General features: G+C 39.2%; 1 protein-coding gene across 7 annotated transcripts in view; it reads right to left on the minus strand.

Annotated features, from left to right (window-relative positions):
- Positions 1 to 26,233, minus strand: part of WDFY3 (WD repeat and FYVE domain containing 3) — a 290,091-nt gene that overhangs the window by 215,271 nt on the left and 48,587 nt on the right. For 6 of the 7 annotated variants that reach the window (XM_043514073.1, XM_043514078.1, XM_043514075.1 and 3 more), the window contains exon 2: positions 16,454 to 16,548. The gene's annotated coding sequence lies outside the window, so the exon portion shown is untranslated. Of the gene's footprint in view, positions 1 to 7,928; positions 8,016 to 16,453; positions 16,549 to 26,233 lie in introns of all 7 variants that reach the window. The other variant, XM_043514074.1, reaches the window with a different exon arrangement.

Here is a 26,233-nt window from a genome sequence, read left to right on the forward strand (position 1 = left end):
GAATGGAGATCATCATATAGGTAAGGACACTCCCCCACAGACAAGAGGCCCAGAGAGACAATAATGAAGATAAAAATAGACTCTGTTTTTGCTCTTTTTCTTGGAATCATCTTTTCTGTCATTATAAAACAATTAAACCTGAAAAAATTGAAAGTATTGATTTAAAAAGCAAAATCTTTGATTTCCAGTGCACCCAGTTTAGAACTATAATTAGCACAATGTCAAACCATGTTACATCTGTTAAAGTAATTTTACAAAATTAGTATTAGTCTGCAACATCCATTTACTGACTACTATTGCGATTAATGGTCAGCATTCACAAGAAATCAGGTGGTAAGACACTGTACAACAACTCCAAATTACCAGAAAAGTATTAAAATCCATCATTCAGACACACATTATAGCAAAGCTGAGGGACTGAAAGAAATGTCTGGTTTTAAATATATGCTCAAAGGCCTTATTATTATTATAAAGAAATCCAAATTATTTATGAAAAGGACAAAGGCCTGAAAATATTGACTTTTTTGTTCATTTATGGAAGTGAACAGGTCACAAGACATAATACTGCAAGTGTTCTTTTGGATCTCAATAAGTATTCAGGTTACTATGACCTCAAAACATTTCTTACACAAGCAGTGGAAGCCTTCACAATTACAAAAGTAGGATAGAAATATTTCCATCTAAACTTAGTAAAAATTGGAATTTGTTTTTGCATTCATAGAAAGCAAGCTTGAATCAGCTAATTTGTATTCAACAGGACAAACAGAAGGCTCTCTTAGATTACAGTTTATTTTGCAAACCAAACAGCATTGCACTGACTCTAAATCATTGGTACTCAACACGGGAAGAGCTGCTAACAATTCCTGGAAGACATTTTTCATTGGAAAATCAAAGCAGGATAGGAAAACTCACTGGGACCAAAATGGATAAATGCGTGTTTGGTTACCATACCGATAATGATAAAGCAGTAGAAAATAAAGCTTTCACAGGGAGTTTTTACATCAGCAGTAAATAGAGAAATAACAGGACTTAACCAGAAATTATTCTACTAGCATGAAAAAACAAGACTTCTACTAAAGACTGGAATTTATGCTGTGGTCTACAAAAGCAAGCAATCAGAGAAAAAATATGTGAACTCTGAAGATGAGATAACTTCACCAGTGTTGAGTAAAAATTAACTGTGGTTTGCATCAAACAGTATGTACAATATCCAAAATATATTTTCTTTTCAGCTATTCGCAGTATGATGCTAAAAAGGCAAGCAGATCTTTAAACTAAGCATAGGATTACAGAACTCCATTTTCCTCCTTTTCTCCAACACCAACACTTTTCTTCAAAACCATTTACTTCTATACACCTGAGCTTTTCCTAGGATAGCAACAGCAGTTTAAATACCCACGCGCCCCCACCAAGAAGTGCACACTCCTCCTCAGTTTCAAATCATGTCTGTCATTGGTCAAAATTTATGTAGTAACACCAGAGGAGAAAGTCATACTAACTGCAATGAACAGAACAAAAGATAAAAATTCTACTGCCATGTCTGGCCACAGTAATAAATTTCCACTCGCTACTACAATTCTGTAGCTTTTTCTATCAGAAAGAACACTGGGGATGGAAAATCCAAGATAAAAATGAAATTAAATCCCTGGGCATAAAGGAATTTTTAGATAGTGCCAAGCCACAACAAGACAACTGAGCCAAAATGGTGAACCATGGTGGCTGGCTCAGAGGCTAAGCCCTTTTTAACATGTTGCAAATTCAGATTCCCCCTAAATTTAGTGAAAGATAATAATGCAGAGCAATTTAAAGATGGAAAAGTAGCTGAACTAACATTATATAATACTAATCATTTTCAGTCATCAGCTTGTTTAGCTATGCCAACTTTCCAAGGCATGTATACAACAAAAAGAAAAAATTGCCTAATGCAATATCATCACACCTCAGAGGCCCCGTAGCGTTTTGAGGCATCTCTAAGTAGCTTGAAGAACCTTATCAATATATGCCATGGTATTTAATAGTGTGTCTTTAAATATCTTTTCTAGACAGGCTGGAGCCCAGAATGTTTACAATAATCCACAGCCCATTAAACTTCTAGGGAATGGATAAATTGCTCATGGGGTTTATTCCTTCTTGCTTCAAATTTCTAAAATACAACTATTGCAAGCCACAATGGTTCACCATCTTGGCTCAGGTGCATTGGCTTGGCACAGTCTACTAATGGGTAAATTAAAATTAAAAATTAAATTAAATTGTAAATTTAAAAAATAAATAAATCACACAATAGAGGATTGCCCAAAGATTTAAATAATCTACCTCGAACCCAATGTGACAAACAGCAGCAGCCTGGAAAAATTTAAGGGATCCCTGCCTATTATGTGGCTAGGTAAATTATATAAGGAAAAGGAAGCTAGGTGCAGAGAGGAAGGGAATGTTCACTTCACCACCCTGGCTGGTAGAAGCAAAGGGAGGAGGGGAAGCCTCTGGGGCCTGTAGCCAACATTCCTGGACTGTAATCTTGTGTTTTTATGTCCTTTGCTTTCAAATAATAAATTGTGCCCTGAGGCAAGGGTCTTTAAAGGACTTGTGTGTCCCTACCTGGGCTGGTATAACAGCCCACCAGCATATATACTCAATCCACTTCTTAACAGCCTTAGGAAATAGAAAAAAAATGGGTGTTGAGCAATGCAACAAGAACCTTTTCCCTCTACAGAGCAGAAGGATTACTACCAATCCAGCTCAGGGTTACCAGCGACCAGAAGTTGTCACCATCCGACAGCTGTCTGGTGGCCTACTTACTTTTATTACTGTAGTGTTGAGAAGGACAGGCACAGACTAAGATCACATTGTGCTAGTCACTATACAAACAGAGTAAAAAGTCCCTGCTCCAAGGAGCGTACAATCAAAGCACAGAAGACAAGAGACAACAGGTGGATACAAACAGATGGGGATGCACAAGACACATTAAGACAATATTGGTCAGTATGAGAAGCAGGGGTGTTGGAAGACCAGCCGCCCCAAAAGTTTTTTTGCAGGCATCACAGAAAAGGAGAGTTCTAAGGAGCCATTGAAGGAGTGCAATGACGTAGTTTACTGAGAGGCAGCATGGAAGAAAGCATGAAGGGACTTGTTTAAACAAGTGGGTGAGGGAAGCTAGCATCATTGGCCAATTGGAGACAGGTGTCAACACTTCAACAGCATAAGAGATTGGTCTAGTGAAATAAACTGATGGTTTCAGTCCTCTTCATAACAGGCAGGATCCACATCAGAAAAATTACCACTACTAAAAAGTATTAATTGATATTCTTATTGGCAATCTCAGAGACACCAAGAACTGAACATGTCTTTATCACCATGCCCCATCTAGTTTAGTATTAAAGAACATATTCACATAGCACTGCTGGAAATCTTGTATTCATGCAACTAATCTGCCGTTCTAAGGAAAAAATAATAATAATTTGTACCACTTAGCTTTGACAGTTTTCAAGTGTTTTACAGATAAAGAATTTTAGCCTTGGACATACTTCTGTGAGGTAGGTGCTATGATCTCCAATACCAAATGGATGAACTACCATACCGAGAGATTACTTTTTTTTGTATGTTACACAGAATGTTTTGGCCAAAACTGAAACTAGACCACAGGTCTTCTGATTCAGAATTCTGGACCTTAGCCACAAGATTTCAGTCCGTAAGACTGTCGGTTTCAGAGACAAATGAGAACATTTTTGAAAAAGTAGATGTATAGCATTTATATCAATATTGATTGCCTAGAAAAGTATTCCTTAATGCAGAGTACAATGGCCATTGAGAGCAACTTTACACTCCATCCCTTAATCATTGATTCCTTCTGAATGCAAAATATTCAAAACACGTTAAAAGTGAAGATTTTCATACTGAAAATAGCATTACCTTCCCCCAAACATCATATGGTTAATCAGGAAACCATTTAACTCACTTTTTATTTTTAATAATTTAGTTTGTTACATGGGCTATTTACCACAGCTACCAATTTTTACAACTGGGTTAGTTGTCCAATTGCCCATTTTCTTCTCCTGCTTAATAATGAAGTGAAGTCAAAATGAAAATTATGTTCCATAGCAAAGGATTGTGATATCCAACAAAAGTTTATGGGGCTCACTGCAGGATGAAACAGAAGAAGTTTGTGAAGGAGATCAAAGAAAACTGAAGTCTGTAGCATCAAGAAGCAGGCAAAGGAAATGACTATTCAAAAATACGTATCTATACATAAGTGTCTACTTTTCAGCTGTGCTTCTCTCTAAGGCACTGAGGCACATTTTAGTTCCAGAGTTATAGCTAGTAGGAAACTGAATTGTTCTGGCTGTAGTTTAGAGCTAATCCATGTGAAAAACTAAAGTTATAAGTTCCCTTCGATTGTGACCATCAGTGCAAAAATCTGGTTTACTTATAAACTTCCCCCATGTTTCTAAAAACATGCATAAAAAGATAAGCGGTAATATATTTCATCTCAATTTGTTGTTCTGCATTTCTGCATAATAGCCAAGACAGCTCCAAAAGATGTACCTAACCACCCGAAAATAATATATGTTTACGAAAGCCATTCATGTACTAATATTAAATGTCAAGTTCCAGGAAAATACCATGCAAATAAAAACAGAATGATCTATATTTATTTATGTCTTATTCTACCTAGGATTTTTCAAATTCTCTGCAAGCATCTTACATTTCAAATCCTCTCTTTATAAGACATTAACAACAGTAGACTATTTCCTCTGCAAAAGCATTACACAGATATTCTGTGCCTAGAAGCCACTGCCAGCCCATCATTAAGTAAACATCCTTCTGGCAAGTCAGGCGAATTCAGAGCTTTGCACTGTGATCCCCAGCAGCCTGTTCTACCAGCACACAGGCTGGTTTGATTAGAGAGGCATAGCAGATCTATCCATCACTTGTGAATGATTCGTTAGCCACATGACAAGAAAGGAGGAGGAACCATCTGTGTTACAAGCAAGGGGTTTCTTTTTCTATTTTCATAACATCCAAGTCATACTGCTTAGTAGTGGTTTGTTTAAAAAAAATAATCAAAGGAGTAGGACGACAGAAAAATTAAGAAACTATAACAGTACAAAAAGACATTCCAACTATTAACTGCAATTGAGATTTACAAGGTATGGCGTACAAATAAAGTTTAAGACCTTTTCCCCACCCCCTAAAAACCAGAAATCCTTTCAAAGGAGAAGTTCGGCTTTTTGTTTTTTGTTTTTTTTTAGAAAATTACTCTGAGAAGTACACAAAAAGGCAACCAATCCATGTAGGTGTTCCGGTTCGGTTTTTGATGTAGCTTAGGAAACTGTTTATTCATCTTAAATTTGCAATATCAATTTAATGTACAAAATAGCTGGCTAAGGTCAACTTGTGTACACACTGCAAGAGAAGACCTCAAGTAAGTGTTTAGATTTCCCAAAAAGGTTACTTCTCAATAATCATATTTACTGAAGTATATTGCCTCCACAATGCCAATTTCTCCTATCCTATTTCTCTTGTTAGTATTTGTTCAAGGGATAGAAAAGAAATTAAGAGGACTTGGGGCCGAGATTGCCTTTATAAACTTGGACACAAACTTTCCATTCCACGAAAAGGTGTTCAAACTACCCCAAAGGCCACTGCTTTTCAGGTGGTTTTAACCCAGCAGGCACCATGGATAAAATCCTGGCTCTACCAAAGTCAATGGCAGACTTCCATTGACTTCAGCAGGGCTTGAATCCAACTTATGGGCACATACATACCCAAAGTGAAGATCTGCATAAGAAATTCACACACATTCACACTCTCCACAGGATTTTGCTAGAAAAGAGATTTGCTATTCTGAATTTCCATGTTAGCAAAGCCTTTTCCTGAAAATATAACCCTAAACTATTCAGCTTCCCACTTGTACAACAGTGTACAATATTTTAAAAGTAATGGTACATCAAATATGTTAATTACATTGCAAATGTAGACATGCATCCTGGAATGACAACATTATGGAGCTTGTTACTGCATTAATACTTGAAAAAATGATTTCGGAGTGTTTAAAAAAAAAAAAAAAAAAAAACATCCAACAGCAAGTCCAGCCACATTTAGATGCCAAGGTCCTCAGGATAGCACCTGATGAAATGGATTTCTTGCAAGTAAGAAAATACTTCATTAGCTGTTCAATTACTTGGTTTTATTCTTGTGTATTATATTATGTTCCCCTCAGATTTTGCAATTAAGCATTCTTGTGAGAATGCACTTTTGAAAAAGCAGTTTTATTTATAATTTAACCTTTGCTCATTAAAATATTGTATGTGTGATGAAACAAATGAGCAAGTTAAAAAAAAAAGTTGCTAGACCAGAAGAGTGAAATCTGAACATGAATAAATGATTTTACCTTTAAAATGTCCCCCACTAGGATTCTAGAGTAGTGTTAATGCAGCAACCAAGTTTGAGACAAGATTATTCTTAAACCCATCTCTCTACACTCCCTTCTCCAGTTTTCTTTCCAAAAAGTTTTGTGATTTGTAGGTACTTCCTACATGACATAACTATCCTGAGATAGAGAAACTATGGGAAGGAAGGTCAGAGACTTTTGTTTACCATATCCTGTGATACCAGTGCAACAAAGCTGAAGTGGTAAGGCCATGTAACATCCTCCAAGGGACAGTACAGGGGAAGAGAAGAAGAGGCAGACAGATGAAGAGATGGATTGACAACATAAAAGAGTGGACAGGAATGGACTTCGTGGAGACTCGAGCACTGATACACAATCATCAGAGGTGGAGACAACTGGTGGATTGCTCATCAATGATGGTGCCCCAACGACCAATGCGGTTATAGGAGTGATGATGCTTATTTTTAGCACAAAATTATTTTATTTCCTCACCTCTATGCTCTGTTTAGCTCTATTAATCCCTCACAAACCATACTCAACACCACTCTCAACTCCTCACCCATACGCCCAGACCAAAACTGGCCACTTCATTGATTCTGTTGTTCATTTCCCTTTCAGGAACACTTAGCCTCATTGCTATCCTATCTCAAAGAGTAATTCCTTTTAAAAATAATTATTTTATACTGTGGGTTATTAGATGGGACAAAGAAGGATGAAAGGGGTCAGAAACTAAGGCGGGTATACCTGTGATAAGTACATCGATGAGGAGTTCTGAGGGCAGTAGAAACTTGGAGGAGAAGGATATATAGTATCTAAGGTAAATAGATTTGCATAATCATTTACGGTTACTTAAAAATAACCCTGCATTATACATATATTATACAAATACCTGCAATCTGACTGGATAATAATCGCCTTCAGCCGAACTACATGGATTTACATTTTGTATGGTTGAGAAATAACTGTACAGTCATAACGCAAACTTGTCTCTCATAACCAGAGTTCAAGGAATTGCATAATTCACAAGTAACTGCACAACTGTGGGTCAAACTGTAGAAAAGAATAACTAAACTCTGCTTTGCTGGGACAACTCAATTTCAGTGTAGGGTCCACACTCCTATCTCACAGCATTCTAAGCTTTCATTTTTAAAGGAAATATTAACACAATGCATTTGATTTAAAACAAATTAGAAAGTGTACTGGTGGTTACAAGATGGAATCTGTTGATAGCAACCTCTATCATAGGATACAGGTATTAAATTTTTATAATCCTGATCCAGGTCAGGTGACCTGGGAAAAGGAAATGAAGAGCAGCTTCTTACCAACATTCCTGTGTGTCATATATGTATTCTGTGGATGACTTCTAAAACCATACTCTATTAGTATGGAGACGCAAATAAAGTTTAATAAAATTCAATTCCAATAAAATCAGATGTAGGCAACAGCATGGACGTTGTTTCTTTGCTCTTCCAGAAACGGCAGTATACAACACTTGAAGTTCCAGCATTTACAGCAGCTATAGCAACATGCACTTGATTACTTCAAGACAGCTCTTTGAGAAATATTTTTGAGTCAAGAGAACAACCTGTAGGGTAGCTTCACTGCTTCTAGACCATTTTAATTGGTTCTGCAAAGGGAAGCATAAGACAGAGTTTATTTCCAGATGATTGCCTTGTTGTTGAACCTGCCTTATATGGAAGCGTCAGTAGCAGCCCTGATTTTTTCATATTTGAAAAACTAGATGTGGCATGAAATATTCAGAGAATCCATGTTACCTAAATCATATAATCTGCACACAAGTTTCTCTGATGCCACTGTCTCCCCTCAAAAAGAGCTCCTAAACAAATTTGTTTTCCAAAAACCATTCATACAGGAAATATGTGCCAGCATATATAAGACACAGACCTAACAGGTCATGGGAAAGCCTTAGTGATTTCAGAAACAGATACCAGGTTCTTGAATATAAGCTTCAATAGAAATTCTTTTTGTACCTTTACCTGTCATCCATAGGTTAGAAGAAATCTAAAATGTGACACCACCAGTAGACAAATACAGTTACAAAATATTAAACTAGCCCTAGCATATATTGCTTTTAATGAGGTCATTCAAGTGAAATAGTGAACTTCTTGCTCTCTTGTATAATTGCACTGTATGGTGTGTGGGAAAGTTTATTTACATACAAGAATCTGGCAAGATCTGCTTTAATCTCACTTAAAACTAACCTAAAATTTAACCAGTTGTAGAGCCAATGACTATACCATCAACAATAGTCTGAAGTACAGTAGTTAGCGGCTCTGGTGCCTCTATATCATGAATACTCTTGTTCAACTCCTTTATCTTAAACACACACAGTCAATCATAACTCTCCAAGACCAGCTGTCATGGTTTGCAATAGGAGGAACTACATGTAAAAGGTATCTACTCTGTAGAATAATGGAGCAGTTTGCAGCACCAAAGCAGTGAAGTGGATAAACAGATAATCCAATGTCTTTCAAGAAGCAGGTTTGCCTGTAGTAATGTCCACTGCCAGTCCATCTATTATTAAGCATGAGTGATTGTCTTGGAGTGCTACAGTTGACAGAGAAATGTTTGCAGATAGCACGTCTATGCCTTTCATTTGAACCAAATAGGTGGACAAGATCATCAGTTCATGCTCCAGAACAGCAATTCTCTACCAGGAGTCCAGGGCCCGCAGGAGGTGGCGGGGGGAAAGGAGGTTTCAGGGGTCTGCCAAGCAGGGATGGCATTAGACAGACTCATTGGACACCAGGGCAGAAAGCCAAAGCTCTGCAGTGCAGAGCTGAAGTCAAGGACCCCAAGCCCCACCACTCGGGTCTGAAGCAGAGGCCTAAGCAACTTAGCTTTATGGCACCCTCTGTGACAGGGCCGTCCCTAGCTATTCAGAGGCCCTATGCAGCCCCCTCCATGGTGGGGGAGGCCTCTGTGGGGGCACAGCCCCAGGCCTCCGCATGAGGGGGGGCAGGCTTGGGAAGCAGGGGGGAACCACTCCCCAGCAGCGCAGCTGGGGCCGGGTCTGCACTTCCCACCACCGGTGAGTGCAGGCCCGGCCCTGCTGCAGAGCTCAGGGGAGTGGGGGCAGGGCTGGGGCAGAGCAGGGGCGGGGCTGAGATGGGAAGAGGAGGGGCAGGGCAGAGGCCCTGGCGAAGAGCCACAGCAGGGACTGGAGCAGCACACAGCTGCGCAGGATACCAGGGAATTTGGTGCCAAATTTCCTGGTGCATTACGCAACTGCATACTTTGCATATGGGTAAGGACGGCCCTGCCCTGTCATGTGAGGCCCTGGGCAATTACCCTGCTTCCTACCCCCTAACGCCACTCCTGGCTTTTATATGCAGAAAAAACAGTCATTGTGGCACAGATGGGCTGTTGAGTTTTTAATAGCAAGTTGTGGGGGAAAAGAGGGCTCAAAGAAAAAGGTTGAGAACCGCTGCTCCAGGACATACCTGAAGAAGATTCTTGCCAGCGAGGAAATAGAGTATGTTTGTCTGCTTTCAAAATGCTTGCCTTTTTTGTTTGTTTTGTTTTGTTAATTACAACTGTGAGAATTCATTCAACATTTCCAACAATGAAACACAAGATAGCTATCAGAGTAGCAGCCGTGTTAGTCTGTATTCGCAAAAAGAAAAGGAGTACTTGTGGCACCTTAGAGACTAACAAATTTATTTGAGCATAAGCTTTCGTGAGCTACAGCTCACTTCATCGGATGCATTCATCCGATGAAGTGAGCTGTAGCTCACGAAAGCTTATGCTCTAATAAATTTGTTAGTCTCTAAGGTGCCACAAGTACTCCTTTTCTTTTTACAAGATAGCTAGTTAGCACTATTTCATCTTGCACAAATGATCTCTTGGAAATCTCACATCATAGAGTCCATACACAGCAGCAGCAGCCAACACCACTGCCTTCCTCGTCCTAAGTCCAGTGGCCAGCCTGTATTCACAATAGCTCAAGAGAGAATAAAGTACAGTATCATCCAGATCCCTTGCTATTGTTTGTCTGGATACAAAATCATCTATTCCTTCTTGAAAGCCATCTTTCCTTAAGAACCATGCCTATTTTTCCTGACTGGGGAATTAAGAAAAACCACCACCTGAATAGTCCATAACGAGGAGAACAGTGGTTCTTCGTATCTGCAGAAGACCGTTGAACTTTCTGGAGCTCTAATCCAAAAATGTGAAATTCCCTTTGGAAAGAAAGGTAAAGGACTGTTTGCTCTGCTGACCACCACTGGAAGCATAAGCCTGCCCTCGAGCTAGATGCGGATCTAGTTATATCATAAGTGGAGTCTCACCTGAACAGCAGTTCTGATTCTAGACAAGGTAACATCATGGCAAATTTTCAATGTTTTCTTTGGCTTTAGGGAGTTTGGCAAACTTACACAATCATCTGACAACTGCTCTGGGGTTGTACACTGCATAGATGGAAGCCTGACGTGTGGCATCTTAACCCCCACTAAAAACTTAAATTCAACCACTTTAGCATGTTAAGGCACTGTGCCTTGCCTATGCTAGACTTTTAAAATGTTAGTCAGCACGTTAGCTAACATCACACTTTAAATCCAAGTCTACACAAGGCCTCAATGGGTAGCTGTCTCTCTGACTCTCTGTGTGAAGTCTGTCAGCTCTTTCTCTGTGAGGGGATGGAGGAGATCCTGCCCAGGAGGTAGAATTAAGAGTAAGGTCCAAAACATGGCACAGGGAGGGAATGTTTCCTGCATCAGGGAACTATGGCTGCTCCACAGCAAGTGAGGAATGGGGACACAACACAACCACTTTTTTCCTCAAATGTGTCTACAGTCAAGCACAGAAGAAATCACACAGCAGAGCCTATAAATGGAAGATTTATTTTTGTTTTGCTTAAACTAAATAGCAGCCATTTAGAAAGAGGTGCAGATTCTGTTCTGTGCATACGGAAATGCAAGAGGAAAAAGGCACTAACCGCAGCCTGCTCTGGTCTTTTGGGATAGAGGCAGTGTTGCTGTAGGTGCTCAAAAGGAAGGAGACAGAGTTGCCTAATGAGATGTGCCTGCAAGCACCTGAAGAGAGGTGGAAGCCAGCCTTAGAGCTTTTGGGACTAAGGGACAGAGTTGCCTAAGCTCCAGCTATCTGTTCTTTTTTTCTGATCCCCACTGGTTCAAGAAAAATTTGAATCAAATATTCGACACATTTCACAAAGCTGGAGCTATGTTCTTAATATGGCTCAAAGGTTCCTGAATTGAGTGCAAAATGTTATCCTTAAAACTACATTCAAGTTTAATTTCCTAGTACTTTTTGTTGTTTTTCTAAAAAAATAAAGGGTACCTTAAGCATTTAGCACATCTTTACCTATATTACAAGCTCTGCTTGTAACAAATTTAGGAGTCACACAGGATTTTTAAATTCTGCACAAGCAGGGACCAAAGTGTGCAGAATTTTGAAATTCCTCATAAACTACTTAAGGATTTTATCATATTGTAAACAGTCTCCAACACCAAAAAATACATTTTCTACACTAGTATTTGTCTATGAAGAGTTTTCTACACAGGTATTAAAACCACAGTTCAGAACATTAGCAAGAAGTTGCTCACACATGTGCAAAACAGTTCTTATTGCGTTGCTAATTTACTGTTTTCTTCCGACAAATCAGCGAAGAGACTACTTTCAGTAGAGATTAGCTACACGGAAAGTTTCTAGGTATTGCGACAGACCCAGACCAGTGGGGTACAGGAGTCAGGTAGAAGGCAAATATACTGGCCACTGGATTAATGGCTGCCCTAGAGCAATCAGGAACCTGCTAGAACCAATTAAGACAGGCAAGCTAACCAAGACACCTGGAGCCAATTAAGAACTTTCTAGAATCAATTATGGCAGGCAGGCTAATCAGGACACCTGGTTTAAAAAGGACCTCCCATCAATTAGTAGTGGGGCACATAAGGAGCTAGGACATGCTGCTGGAGGACTGAGGAGTACAAGCGTTATCAGATACCAGGAGGAAGGTCCTGTGGTGAGGATAAAGAAGATGTTGGGAGGAGGCCATGGGGAGTTGTAGCTGTCACGCAGCTATTACAGGAGGCACTCCAGATAGCTGCAATCTACAGGGCCTTGGGCTGGAACCCGGAGTAGAGGGTGGACCTGGGTTCCCCCCAAACCTCCCAACTCCTGATCAGACACCGGAGGAGTTGACCTATACTGTGGGTTCCACCAGAGGGGAGGTCTCTGGGCTGTTCCCCGACCTACATGGTCGATAAGCAAAGACTGCAGGAGTTGTTCTTCTCTTTTCCCCCCATGCTGGCCAATGATGAGGTTATCTGAGCGAACAGCAGATTTGAGCCACGAAAGTGGCAAAACTGAGGGTTTCCATGAATCTCTGAGGCAAGCAAATCCACCAATAAGCACAAGACCCACCAAAGTAGAGGAGGAACTTTGTCACAGTATGAAGTTCAACATATGCGAAGTTCATTTTAATAATTTTACCCTTTTTATAAACACTGCAGAAAGTATTTATTTCACCCTCATGTAACTCAGACACAACTATCATTGTGTGCTCCAAACAAGGAATGACCTTTTGGGTTGAGACAATAAACAAAAAGGCTTTTGCCCAAACAGGAATTTTTTCTAGGCTTAGAAATCACTGCTGGAGGTGGGGAAGACACATAATGAAAGTAACACCATAACCTTAAACAAAGCATTTGCTACCACAAAATGTTTTGTTAGTTTTTTTAAAATAAATAATTCATGCTCTGATCACCTGGGTCCAGTTCATTTTCTTCCAATTCAGGACAGATGGTGGGAATGTACCATAAAAAGACTAAACCATTAACAGAAGTAGTTCTTTTGTGCTAGAGTAATCCTGCAAAAGCTGCAAACTTGGGCTAATGAGGGTTTTCCCTGCTGTTTGCTCTTTTCCAGTATGCCACATCATTTTCTGTGAGGTGGAAGAGTGTCACATACTGTAGCATACTACAGAATCTGTGTGATACAAAAGGTTTTCTTCTTTTGATCTGCAAAGAATCTGTGTATCACACATGGTACCAATGAGTCTTGGCAGTTACTATTTGATATCTATAACCTTCAACAACACTGGTACTGAAGGAACATTAATTTGGTCCATTTGTAACATTTAATACACATTGACTTGAGTAAGGTTACCAACTGGCAATAACGTGGTGACATTTATTTTAACATTGCTGCCATAGTGACTCTCAGCACATCATTTACAAACGCTGTAAAAATTCAATAATCTTGCCAGGAATGTTTTATTATTATTGCACACCTCCTTTACTTTACTTACCAAGTTCCCAATAAATCTGATTTGCCTTATTTAATTTACATGAGCAAAATTAAGTGTTACTGAGTTAGATGCTTATTTAAGCTCCTCTTTGGCTTCACATGCTAAGAAAAAATCCATCAGGTGAAAAATCCATTTAATCCCCTTTAGTATTTCAAAAATGTAAATTACACTAGCTAAACATTCATCTTTTAAAAAGAAGTCATTATGTAGGCTATCCTATTTGCACTAGGACTAGATGAATAATAAAAGAAATCCACATTATATGTCTAGCAATATTACAACGAATCCAAAGCAACTGAGACCTAAATACAAAATCCCAGTGGAACCTAAACTCAATGGAACCTGTACATTAATGATTTGGATGCTGGAGTAGAGAGCATACTTCTAAAACCTGCAGATAATACCAACCGAGGAGGGACTGCAAGCACTTTACAATTTAAAAAATGAGCATGACAAACTGGAGAATTGGTCTGAAATCAAGATAAAATTCAGTAAAGATAAATACAAAGTACAATACTTAGGAAGGAAAAATCAAATATACTAATATAAAATGGGGAATAACTGGCTAGCCAGCAGTAGTGCAAAAAAAGATCAGTGGATCACAAACTGAGTATCAATCAGTGTGATGTTGAGAAAAAGGCAATGTCATTCTGGGGTATATTAACAGGAATGTTATACATAACACATAGGAGGTTATTGTTTCACTCTTCTCAGCACTCGAGAGACCTCAGCTGAAGTACAGCGTCCAGTTTTAGGCACCACACTTTATGAAAGTTATGAACAAATTAGAGAGACAAGAGGTTTAGGGTACATAGCACCAAAAAGACCCACAGCAGCGAGTCTCAAAGCCTGGGTTAACTGATTTTGCCTCACACCACAGAACTAAAAATAGCAGTATAAATGCTTGGGCTCAGCTCCAAGACCCTCACCCCTTGACAGATTTCAGAGCCCAGGCTCCAGCCCAAGCATCTACACTGATCTTTTTAGACCTGCAGCACGAGCCCAAGTCAGTTGACCTGGGCTCAGACTTGCTACCATGGGTTTTTCTTTTTTGCTGTGAACATACCCTTAGAAAACATGAGCTATGAGGAAAGGCTGAAATAACTGGGCATGTTTAGTCTAGAGGAGAGAAGGCTGAGGGGAATAGGAAAAAGAGTCTTCAATCCTCTAAAGGGTTAATATGAAGAGGACTATTGTCAAGGTTCCTTCCCCACTCTGAACTCTAGTGTACAGATGTGAGGACCTGCATGGAAGACCTCCTAAGCTTATTCTTACCAGCTTAGGTTAAAAGCTGCCACCACCGAAGTGTTACACAAAGAACAGGGAAAGAGCCCACTTGGAAACATCTTTTCCCCCAAAATCCCCCCAAGCCCTACACCCCCCTTTCCTGGGGAAGGTTTGATAAAAATCCTCACCAATTTGCATAGGTGAATGCAAAGACCCAAACCCTTGGATCTTAAGAACAATGAAAAAGCAATCAGGTTCTTAAAAGAAGAATTTTAATTGAAGAAAAAGAATCACCTCTGTAAAATCAGGATGGTAAATACCTTACAGGGTAATCAGATTCAAAACATAGCGAATCCCTCTAGGCAAAACCTTAAGTTACAAAAAGACACAAAAACAGGAATATACATTCCATTCAACACAACATATTTTATCAGCCATTTAAACAAAACAGAATAACGCATATCTAACTAGATTGCTTATTAACTCTTTACAGGAGTTCTGACATGCATTCCTGCTCTGGTCCCAGCAAAAGCATCACACAGACAGACAGGACCCTTTGTTTCCCGCCCGTCCAGCTTTGAAAGTATCTTGTCTCCTCATTGGTCATTTTGGTCAGGTGCCAGCGAGGTTATCTTAGCTTCTTAACCCTTTACAGGTGAAAGGGTTTTTCCTCTGGCCAGGAGGGATTTAACGGTGTTTTCCCTTCCCTTTATATTTATGACAATTATGATCAATTGTTCTTTGTGTTCCCTAAGAGTATGACAAGAAGTAATGGGCTTAATTTACAGCAAGGGAGATTTAAGTTAGATATTACGAAAAAACTTTCTAACTGTAAGGATAAACTATGGAATAGATTACCTAGAGAGGTTGCCGAGTCCCTGTCATTGGAAGTTTTTAAGTACAGGTTAAACAAACCCCTGTCATGGAAGGTTTAAGTATACTTAATACTGTCTCAGCATGGGTGGATAGACTAGATGATGTCGAGATCCCTTCCACCCCTACGTTTCTATGATTCTAAATAAAAACCAAACTCTAACTCAAACAGAAGATGTATCAAAGTAATATTAAGATTCCCACAGTATGGACATTTCCTGTCTTCTCTTTTCAAAATTAGGAGTACGACTTGGTAGGCTGAGAAAACAATACCATGTGTGCACAGGGTATTCTATTAGCATTGCTGCCTGTCAATTAAGAACTTCAGAGTCTAACTTAACAGCCCTAGATCACTGAGTTTGAGCATGTAGAAGTTTAAATGCAGTGTATGGTTAAGTGAATAACTGCAGCCTTAACTATCCATTCTTAATGCTTTTGTAGGACTAATTTAGCATCCTAACCTTACTTAAGTGTTTTGATATGCCAATTTTAGATTTTCTGTTTTTGAAGTTGATACACTTTCCCCTTCTCTCTGACAGGCAAATTAAGTCCTTAGAGTTCCAGGCTGCATGCAAAAATCAGTCAGATAACTGCGTGTGACAATTACAAATCCAAAGCAATTCTAGCAAAAGCTTCTTAAACACACACAGCTTCCCTTCCCCTTCCCAGTCACTGACCTCTATAGCATTCCTTTATCACCGGTATTAACTTCACGAGAACATGGTCCATTCCTCTCTCAAGATTTTCTTCCAAGACCAAAGCCGTGCTCCCACTAGTTAACACAAAAATAAAATGGAAAGAGGTTAGTATTAAAATCACCCCCACTAGCACCACACTAGAGTCTTGCCATTTTGATAGCAGCATCTGCCAGGACTGCTTGAGTGGTCAGAAACCAAAGAGGTCTTTTACTTGGTCTCTTGCACAAGAATTTTAATGAAGAACATGTTCACTATCACTACACATAATGAACAGCAAGACCTCACTAAGAAAATAAAACTGACCATGAACACCTAAGCAGCAAAAAGTTATCTTGCTTGTCAAGCCCAAATTTCTATTTTAATTAATACAGTAGCAATCTGTGACTAGCAAGAATATTACACAGAGTAAATTAGGTCTGGTAGTTATAGAAGACTAAGGGAACCAGGAGACGTGGTCCTATTTCCAACTCGGCCACTGATTCCTTGTGACATTCAAGAATGCTGCCTATCTTTTGCACCTCAATTTGCCCAACTTCAAAATGGGTATCAGGTTCCCTCCTAAGATTTTAGAGACGGGGGAAACAAGCCAACACATATCATTGATCACCCAAGACTAAGGTAATTGGAAAAAATTAAAAATACAGTTCAAAAATATTTGTTTTGCTATTATTTTAAACACAAAGCCTAAAAAGAACAGGAAATCTTTCAGGGAACTGAATGCATGGAGGTCAAAAATTACAGCATAGTGGTTGCATTACCCTTTAAGGCTTTGAGAACGCTCTGGCATTAATAAAGCTTATCTAGCTCAGAGGATGTTGTGAAGCTCAATATTTGTAAGGCACTTAGTTTTAAGTATTACTGTATGTACTCAGACAGTCACTTATCTGGTTAAAGCAACAGTTCAATATTAATGGCTGCATAAAGATATTCTCTCCCAATATCATTCTACAGGACCATAAAGTTCTTCATTGTAGGTAGGCAGGGTGGGAGTGACTAACAAAGTGAGCCTCTCAGGAGCCTGCTGGGATTTTTTAGTTAAAATGATCCATAATATACAAATTTCTATATAAAGCTCCGAGCTCTCACTCCTAGTACCATCACCATTCTCCACAGAACAGTTGTCTTGAAGGCATAACAATAAGGAACTCTGATAAACAGGAAAGAAGAAGCATTTAAACAACAAACCGACAAAATATACAAGATATACTCATCAATAAAAGGCTTAACCCATAGTTTTAATTCAGAGAATTTGTAGCACTATTCTTAATCTGGGCTGAAAGAGATAGGTATGGAACCCCTACTCTAAACAAAACATTACATTAAAAAGAACACAGACTTCTCAAGTGGACATATCCTCAGTACAACCATCACTAGTGATTTCTTGGCTGTATATGTGCTTGTCTCATCCTTGCAAATTACAGTCATGATTGTACCCCCCCTCTCTGTTACCTTACTCACAGCCACTATGCACTACACATGGCCTCCATTGCCTATTGTTTGTCAGACAGAAGCTACACTCCAATGAGCCATCAGAGATTCGGCGAAGCAGGTCTCAACTATGAGTTCATCCTATACTAAATGCCCAAAAACTTCAATAAGGCAGAGTTAAGGTTGCCAACTAATGCTTTGTGCCCTTCCAAAACTATTTTCAGTAACACTCAAACTTCCGAAAAACAGGAAATGAAGAGTTAGCACCTTTGCAGCACAACCTTAACTCAACCATCTTTGAGCAATATCAGCACATGGATGTTAGAGCATTCTAATCATCATTCTTAAACCAGACATTTTGGTCTGAGGGCAAAACTTTCAAAAGTTTTGCTCCTACAAAGTGAAGACAGAGAGCAAGGAACATGCATAACACATATTCTTTGACAGATGCCAAGGGTAGGGCTCGAAATTGTAGTGCATGGGTGTAATTCAGGTTCAATGACCACAGCATGTCTCCTTCAAACACCGAGTTAATATGACAGACTACTTGGAAACCCTTTGGTTGTTGAAGGACCCTTACAATAACCCACAGTTTGGACTATGGGAGCGTGAATAGCAGTGTGCACCCACATGCTGCAGTGTAACTCTCCCGCATAGTAATTGTGGGCACAAACAAAAAGGTTCCTAAATTTGCATTAATGTAATCCCGTTTCAAGAGGGCTACCTTAACATGAACTAGGACCCCCGCCATCCCAACTGCGATTGTAGACGTCGCCCAAGTCTTGCTACACATGCACATTTCATTCTTTTTGGCTCCAACTTGGGGTACCCAAGTTAATACTGAATAACTTCAACATCACACACACAAACACACTAAATGGCAGTGTGTGCTGTGCACTAGCCAAAATAAAACCCAAGCAGCTATGGGAGGATTACAGCCATAGCTTGAGCCGCAATGTATGCAAAAAAGCATTACAAGATCACCTGATTCTTCCAAAACACACGATTTATTTTAGGGGAGTACCTCAGGAACTTCTTGAGGAAGTGGTCAAAGTGCCAATGGGACCACTAACAGTACCCAGCACACACACACACACACACCCACCCCCCACAGCAAATTTCAAGACAATCTGCATCAGCATGTAGATTTTAGAGAGCTAAATAGTTATATTATAAACAATAAGAAATCTTCACCCTATAACTACAGTACACCTGCAGCTTCACTATGATTTCCCACTTCACATCCCCAACAGCTGAATGCCCACTCCCGGCACCCCATGCTCTCCTCATACACCATTGATTCCTGACATCCTTGCTCACTTTTAAATGTCCTCTCTATACTGCCAGCTCCCCATGGTACACTGGAGAAACAGAATCACCTTAACTTTCTATGGTCACTGTGAAGAGTGGAGCTGGTAAGTCAGCAAAGGCAAAAAGACAACCTTGGAAAAGGGAAGTACCTAACAGAACTTTCAAGTTCCACTAGTTACTCTTGGTGAAAATCAGTTAAGTATTCTTGAATAAAAAAGTGTTGGACTTTGTTCAGAAGTGGCCTATGTCTGAGATGTTATCAGAATGTGTGTGGCTGTTTGTGGGAGTAATTAGGAATGTGTAGCCTGTGTGAGAGCTGTTATCAGAATGTATGTTCATACGCACACACAGTCTGAAGTTTGTGGGAACCCTCGTGTTTCAGTCAGAGGAAATGAAAGAAACGAAAAAAAAGTTTCCTCTGTACAAGTTAATAAATATTTTACTAAAAAGTCAAATACAAAATTCAACTGTCCTATGAAGAGTTATTTCAACAAAATTTGGAGACAATATTCAGTTATGGTAATGTGAAACAGGAATTTTACTCAAGCTCTATGTTTCAACAATCACACAACATTTTCAGAGGGAAGGGTTTGCCTTCCTAATCAAACCCAATCATTCCCAAGAAAGCACTCAAACCCTTGGATCTAACTGTGATGGCTTCTCTTTCAAACAGCAGAGGACATGTCCTTAACTCAAACTTCTGTAGGAAATGAGGCCTTTTTCTTTCCTTTATCCATCTATAAGAATCATTCTTATCAAATGCCTCTCTAGTGCAGTCCTGTTTGCATGCATCCACTGTGCTTCGACTCTGAACCTGGTTTTCACTCCTGTAATGGTCTTTATGGAGTTTTCCCTTCACCTGTTCTGTAATTTCCAATAAACACCCTTCATTCTACCAGCAATTTCACTCTTGTTCCCTCCTCAAACTATTTTGCTAGCTAATTTCCATTGCAACTTCACTTAAGATCATACTCCAAACTCATCCTGTGATATTAGCTCATGCTGTTTTCTAAGAATATAAAGTAGCTAGTACTTCATGAAAAAGCAAATCTGACAAACGCCAAAAAATGTAATGTTGCTTCCATTAAAGGAATATATGAAGTGCATAGCAGTGGAAACTTCTACAAAACAAATAACTTTACAAAAATCTGAAGAGCAACTAGCAAAAGACTAAACAGCCAAAAAAAAAAAAAAAAAAGTGAGTGCATCAGATGCAGGAAGCCTGCCAAATAATCAGTGGGGTTACTGGATGACCAAAGTGCTAAAGAGCACTCCAGTAAGACTGCAGAGAAGTTCCAAATTGAGGAGTCAACAGAGGTGGTTTTGGAACACGTTGATAAATTAAATAGATAAGTCACCAGGACCAGATAGTAGTCACACAAGAGTTCTGAAGGAATTCAAATGTGAAATTGCAGAACTACTAACTGTGGTATGTAACCTATCATTTAAACCAGCTTCTTCTATACCAGATGACTGGAGGATAGGGAATGACACACCAATTTTTAAAAAAGGCTCCAAAGGTGATCCTGGCAATTACAGGCCAGTAAGCCTAACTTCCATACTGGCAAATGGTTAACTATAGTAAAGAACAGAATTATCAGACACATTGATTAACACAATTTATTGTGGAAGAGTCAACACAGCTTTTGTAAAGGGAAATCATGCCTCACCAATCTATTCAAATTCTTTGAGGGGATCAACAAACATGTGGACACGGGTAATCCTGTGGATACAGAGTACCTGGACTTTCTGAAAGCCTTTAACATCCCTCCCCAAAAGCTGTTTAGCAAAGTAAGTAATAGAATGAGAGGAAAGATCCTCTCATGGATCAGTAATTGATTAAAAAACAGGAAACAAAGGGTAGGAATAACTGGTCAGTTTTCACAATACAGAGAGGTAAAACAGTGATGTCCCCCAGTGCTGTTCAGTATATTCATAAAGGATCGGGAAAAAAAGGGGGTAAACAGGTGGCAAAATTTGCAAACAATACAAAAATCACTCAAGATAGTTAAATCCAAAGCTGACTGTGAAGAGTTACAAACGGATAGCACTAAACCGAGTGACCAGGCAACAAAATGGCAGATGAAATTTAAAGTTGATAAATGCTAAGTAATGCACCCTGGAAAACATACATACAAAATGATGGGATTTAAATTAACTGTTACCACTGAAGAAAGATCTTGGAGTCATAGTAGATAAATTCCTGAAAAATCTCAGTGGTCAGGAGAAGACAAAAAAAAAGCTAACATTAGAAACGATTAGGAAAGGGATGGATAATAAGGCAGAAAATATCATAATGTCACTATATAAATTGATGGTATACTCACACTTTGAATACCCCCTGCAGTTCTGGTTGCCCCATCTCAAAAAGATACATTAGAATTGGAAAAAGTACGAAGAAGGGCAACCAAAATTATTAAGGGTATAAAACAGCTTCTATATGAGCAGAGATCAAAAAGACTAGGACTGTTCAGCTTAGAAAGGAGACAACGGAGACAAGATAAGATAGAGGTCTATAGAATCATGAACGGTATGGAGAAAATGAATAAGTGTTATTTACTGCTTCATGTAACACAAGAACCAGGGGTCACCTAATAAAATTAACAGGTTGCAGGTTTTAAACAAACAAAAGGAAGTACTTCTTCACACACAACAACGTCACCCTGTGGAACTCGTTGTCAGGGGATGTTGTGAAGGCCAAAACTACAACGGAGTTCAAAAAAAGAACTAGATAATTTCCTGGAGGACAGATCCATCACTGGCTATTAGCCAAGAGGGTCGGGGATGCAACCCCATGCTCTGGGTGTCGCCAAACCTTGGACTGCCAGAAACTGGGAGTGGATGACAGGGGATGGATCACTCGATTGCTTGTTCTGTTCATTCCCTCTGAAGCACCTGGCATTGGCCTCTGTCAGGAAACAGTATACTGGGCTAGATGGACCATTGGTCTGATCCAGTATGGCTGTTCTTATGTTCTTAACTTTTTATTCACAAAAATGTTCATATCGTGGGTGTGCAACCACATACATGCAATATTTAATTTAAACAGCTATTAGCACTATCTAGAAACTATCTGATAATGCCATTAAAAAGTGATTTTTTGGTCTCCACTTCAGTCATTTTGTTTTCACTGATGCACTTTTATCAATCCACTTACTCTTTGATCAGAAAACGTTAAGTGAAATCTCATTAACCTTGTAAGAAAAAAAAAATTGATTGCTCACAGAACTAAGTTTCCACTCTTCAGTAAGGCTCCCTGTTGCAGTAACTTGCCCTCTTGTGCCACAAAGATTTTTCAGCTGTATCTTTTCAAAGGAAAATATCAGGTTTCTAACACAGTGAACTTATCTGTTCAAAGTCTAACTGACTATTCACTGCAGTTTCCAACCTGCTTCAACTTGCTTTTTCTTCTGTAGCAGAACAGCCTTGATCTATGGTAGTTTCTTGCAGAGTTCATTTATTAGTTTCCCAACAGAAGTATTTTCCCAACAGAAAAATAAAAGCACAATTTATTAAAAAAAAAAAAAACAGACAGACATTTGCAAAACTGGGTCATATATATATAAAAATAAGAAATTACATTTTTTTTGAAAAAGAAAAAAAAAGTGTTAAAGCTCTGCCTTTAAACCAAAAGCAGAAAGCAAATGCAGTATTAAGCCTTAGGAGATGAGCCATACCTAACACAGTGATGGGCATAGCCTAGTATATATTGGCAATTGTTTATCCATATAAAGTACATTATTCAGCCTCAAGACCTATTTCTCTTCTGATACACCCTTTAACAACTTGCTCATTCACTTTCTCCCACCAGCCAACTTTTCAAAATAGCGTGCTGTCTTCTTACAGAGGACTAACTATTGAGTAATATGTAATATATAATTATTATTTTCCCCTGCTAATTTTCATCACTTAAATTATGCTGTAACATAAAATATATATATTGGCCTCATATTCTGTACCCTGTATGTTATTTCCCATAGGTTACTCTTCAGGAAAAAATAATTTAAAAATAAATCAGGTTAAATCTCTGATTTACCTCTTTGGCTTAAGCACTTTATTTAAAAAGCCTCAGAACACCAAAAATATTGCTTACATCCCTCAGGACAGAGAAATACTCAATAAATGGTACAACAAATCCAAAGTAGTATGTTACAAGTGGAATCTGTCAGTGTTGCTTAGAAAAACGAACAACAGTACTATATGGTATTGGTCTGTCACCCTGGCTATTTAAATACAGTATTTGAGACTAGTGAAATGAGAAACAAAATTAAAGCAAGCAAGAATAAGAGAAAATGCTAAGCAGACCTACTACTTATCTTCATTTCTCACTCTTCTAATATGAAGTAGCTTTAAACTACTTTTCCATGTGATTTTTCTGAAGAAGGATTATTTTTGATTAAGTCAGGATTACATTAAAACCCCGTTAGGCTCTGTTGTGCTACATACTGCACAAGTATCTAATAGAGAGACCATCACTGCCCTAAAGAGCTTTTGGCAGATAGTTTGTAGATTGCTTGCTTACTTTTTTCTCAGTATTCTGTCAGTTAGTTACAGAGCAGAACTATGCATTACGTTTAGGAGAAGCTGCCAGCTACTTTGCAGCCCTCTGTACTACAATTAAAAATAGAGCACAAATCACAGTTAGAATTGAATGAGGCTTCTGGACTGCAATCTAAATATTGCTTCATCACTGGGAATGAAAAAACTACTAACATGCCAGAATATAACCAATGCCAGGTGGAGACAAAATCCTGCTTGTATCTGGATCACAAAGGAAGCTCAGTTTGTGTACCATTATAAATCAAACTTCTACTTGGCCTATTATAACAATAAGCCACTATACAGTGTATACCTCAGGTGCATTGCAAGGAACAAGGCCAAAGGTCTGTGTCTTCAACCACTCCAGCCTACTACTGGATTCCCTAGAATGAGTTCATATTGGACTATGCTGCACAATCTGAAATTTCATTTTATCAAAAACAAAAGTATTGTTTCACAATGAACAGAATTTGATAGAAGCAGGTTGATCAAGTATGGGTAACACCTTTCCTGTATACTTTTGGCAATATTTATTGTAAAATTAAACTGAGATTAAAAGTGTATCTTTTGTAATAGAAAGCGGAACCTCAAAAGTTACCGGAAGGAACAACTAGAATCATATAGAGTGCAGGATAAGGAAGAGGCAGTTTAACATGGCCTCCTGTAACCTTCTCTTCCCACTCCCACCTCCACTAACTTGAGTTCTAGGGTCAAGAAACTGACCACATTACTCTGAAGTGAAGGTTGTATTCAGTGAAGGACCACATTTCAAACCAGCCCAGCCACTTTTTTTAATGCTGTTACCAGATTGGAAGATGAAGTGGTGGTTTTTCTTTTAAGTCTTTCTATTAGCGTACCCATCGTTCAAAGACTTCAAATAGGTCCAGGTGCATTAGTGCTACACAGCACTGGGAGGAGAAGTTGTTCTCACTTGGAAGTGATCCGTAGACTGAAGAAAGCTGAACAAGGAACAGTTCTCAGGGATACAGTTCGATTTCTTGATCTAGCAGACCTAGTTTAGATGGTGGCAAGAGAAAATATCTGAGTAGGGAGAGTGTGATGGGATCCCCCGGGTGCAGTCTGGGACTGTGGGACTGCTGTGCCCCTGAACTCTCTCCAGCCTGGGCTGCGTATCACAATGCCTTGCTAGTGACTAGCAGCAAACCCCTCCCAGTGCTGTTATCACTCAACACAATCGCATGCGGAGACCCCACACCCAGCTAGATTGCATGAATGCTCTCAGAGCCGCTGATGAATCATACAGAGAAATGCACCAGAGCCAGATCCCCCCAGTTCCCAGCACTGTACCTCAGGAATATACCGTCTTGCACTGCTCAAGATGGACAGTGCAAATTTATTAATTGGTTTACCACTTCGTCAATGCAAAGTGGATATTCACCAACCTTTGCAAAACCTGAGCAGATTTGCCACATATTTCATACAAACTCACTGGTAAAGATAAACAGTAAAACAAATTTATTGACTACAAAAGATAGATTAAGTGACTATAAGTGTTAGGCAAAAAGTCAGAGTTATTTACCAAAAGAAATAAAATATAAGCATGCACTCTAAACTCTCAACCCTATTAGACTGGGTAGTAACTAGACTACACAGTTTTTCTCACCCCCCTGGATACTGCAGTTCATACTACACAGATTTCACCCTTGAAATCTGGGCCAGTCCCCTCAGTTGAAGTCTTCAGAATATCCTTGCTGCTTGCTGAATAGGTGGGGGCAGGAGAAAGGGGAAGCCTGGGCTCCCTGTGTTCAGTTTTATACCCTCACTCCATGTGCTTGTCGAACACAAGTCCAGGCATGTCTGGGGGACATTCCTGAGTCTCCAAGCAAGGATGAGCAATTCCCCTGGTATGCCCCCCTTGCTGGACAATAGTTGTTGATGGGTTGTTTGACACCCCACCTGGGTGTTGGTTATTTTCCTTGCTGTTGCCTCTGGGGAGCTAATATCTGGCAGAGTCCCCAACTTACAGCATGTTTTAGTGACAACTATACAACACAATTCTCATAAGTTCACATGCATTAATGATGTACATATATGGATAGAGAAATTACTTTTAGCAGATCATAACCTAGCCTTTCTCCTGATATCTTACAAGGCATTCTTTATATGCAAGATCTTTATTATTTAAAAATAAGGAATATGGGGGGTTACAAGAAGCTCCCCAAAGTATAGAATGTCACAGAGAGGGTTATAGACTTTGGCTACTTTTGCAACTACATAGAAATTTAAATATATAATTTTTAGAATGACAGACTGACAATACTCAATGCAGGTTGGATTCAGAATATGCATCTGTGTTACTCAATAATTCTGCATTCCCTTCGTAAGTAAAACACTTTAAAAAAGCAACAAGCCTACAAAGCCCCGGCGTTGGAATACTATATATATTTTTAATGTGGGCAACATTAGAAAAACCACTTCACACAAAAAGCTAAAAATACTATTTACGACCAACACACATGT

This window comes from Dermochelys coriacea, chromosome 4 (assembly GCF_009764565.3).
Source record: "Dermochelys coriacea isolate rDerCor1 chromosome 4, rDerCor1.pri.v4, whole genome shotgun sequence".
Classification (NCBI taxonomy): Eukaryota; Metazoa; Chordata; order Testudines; family Dermochelyidae; genus Dermochelys; species Dermochelys coriacea.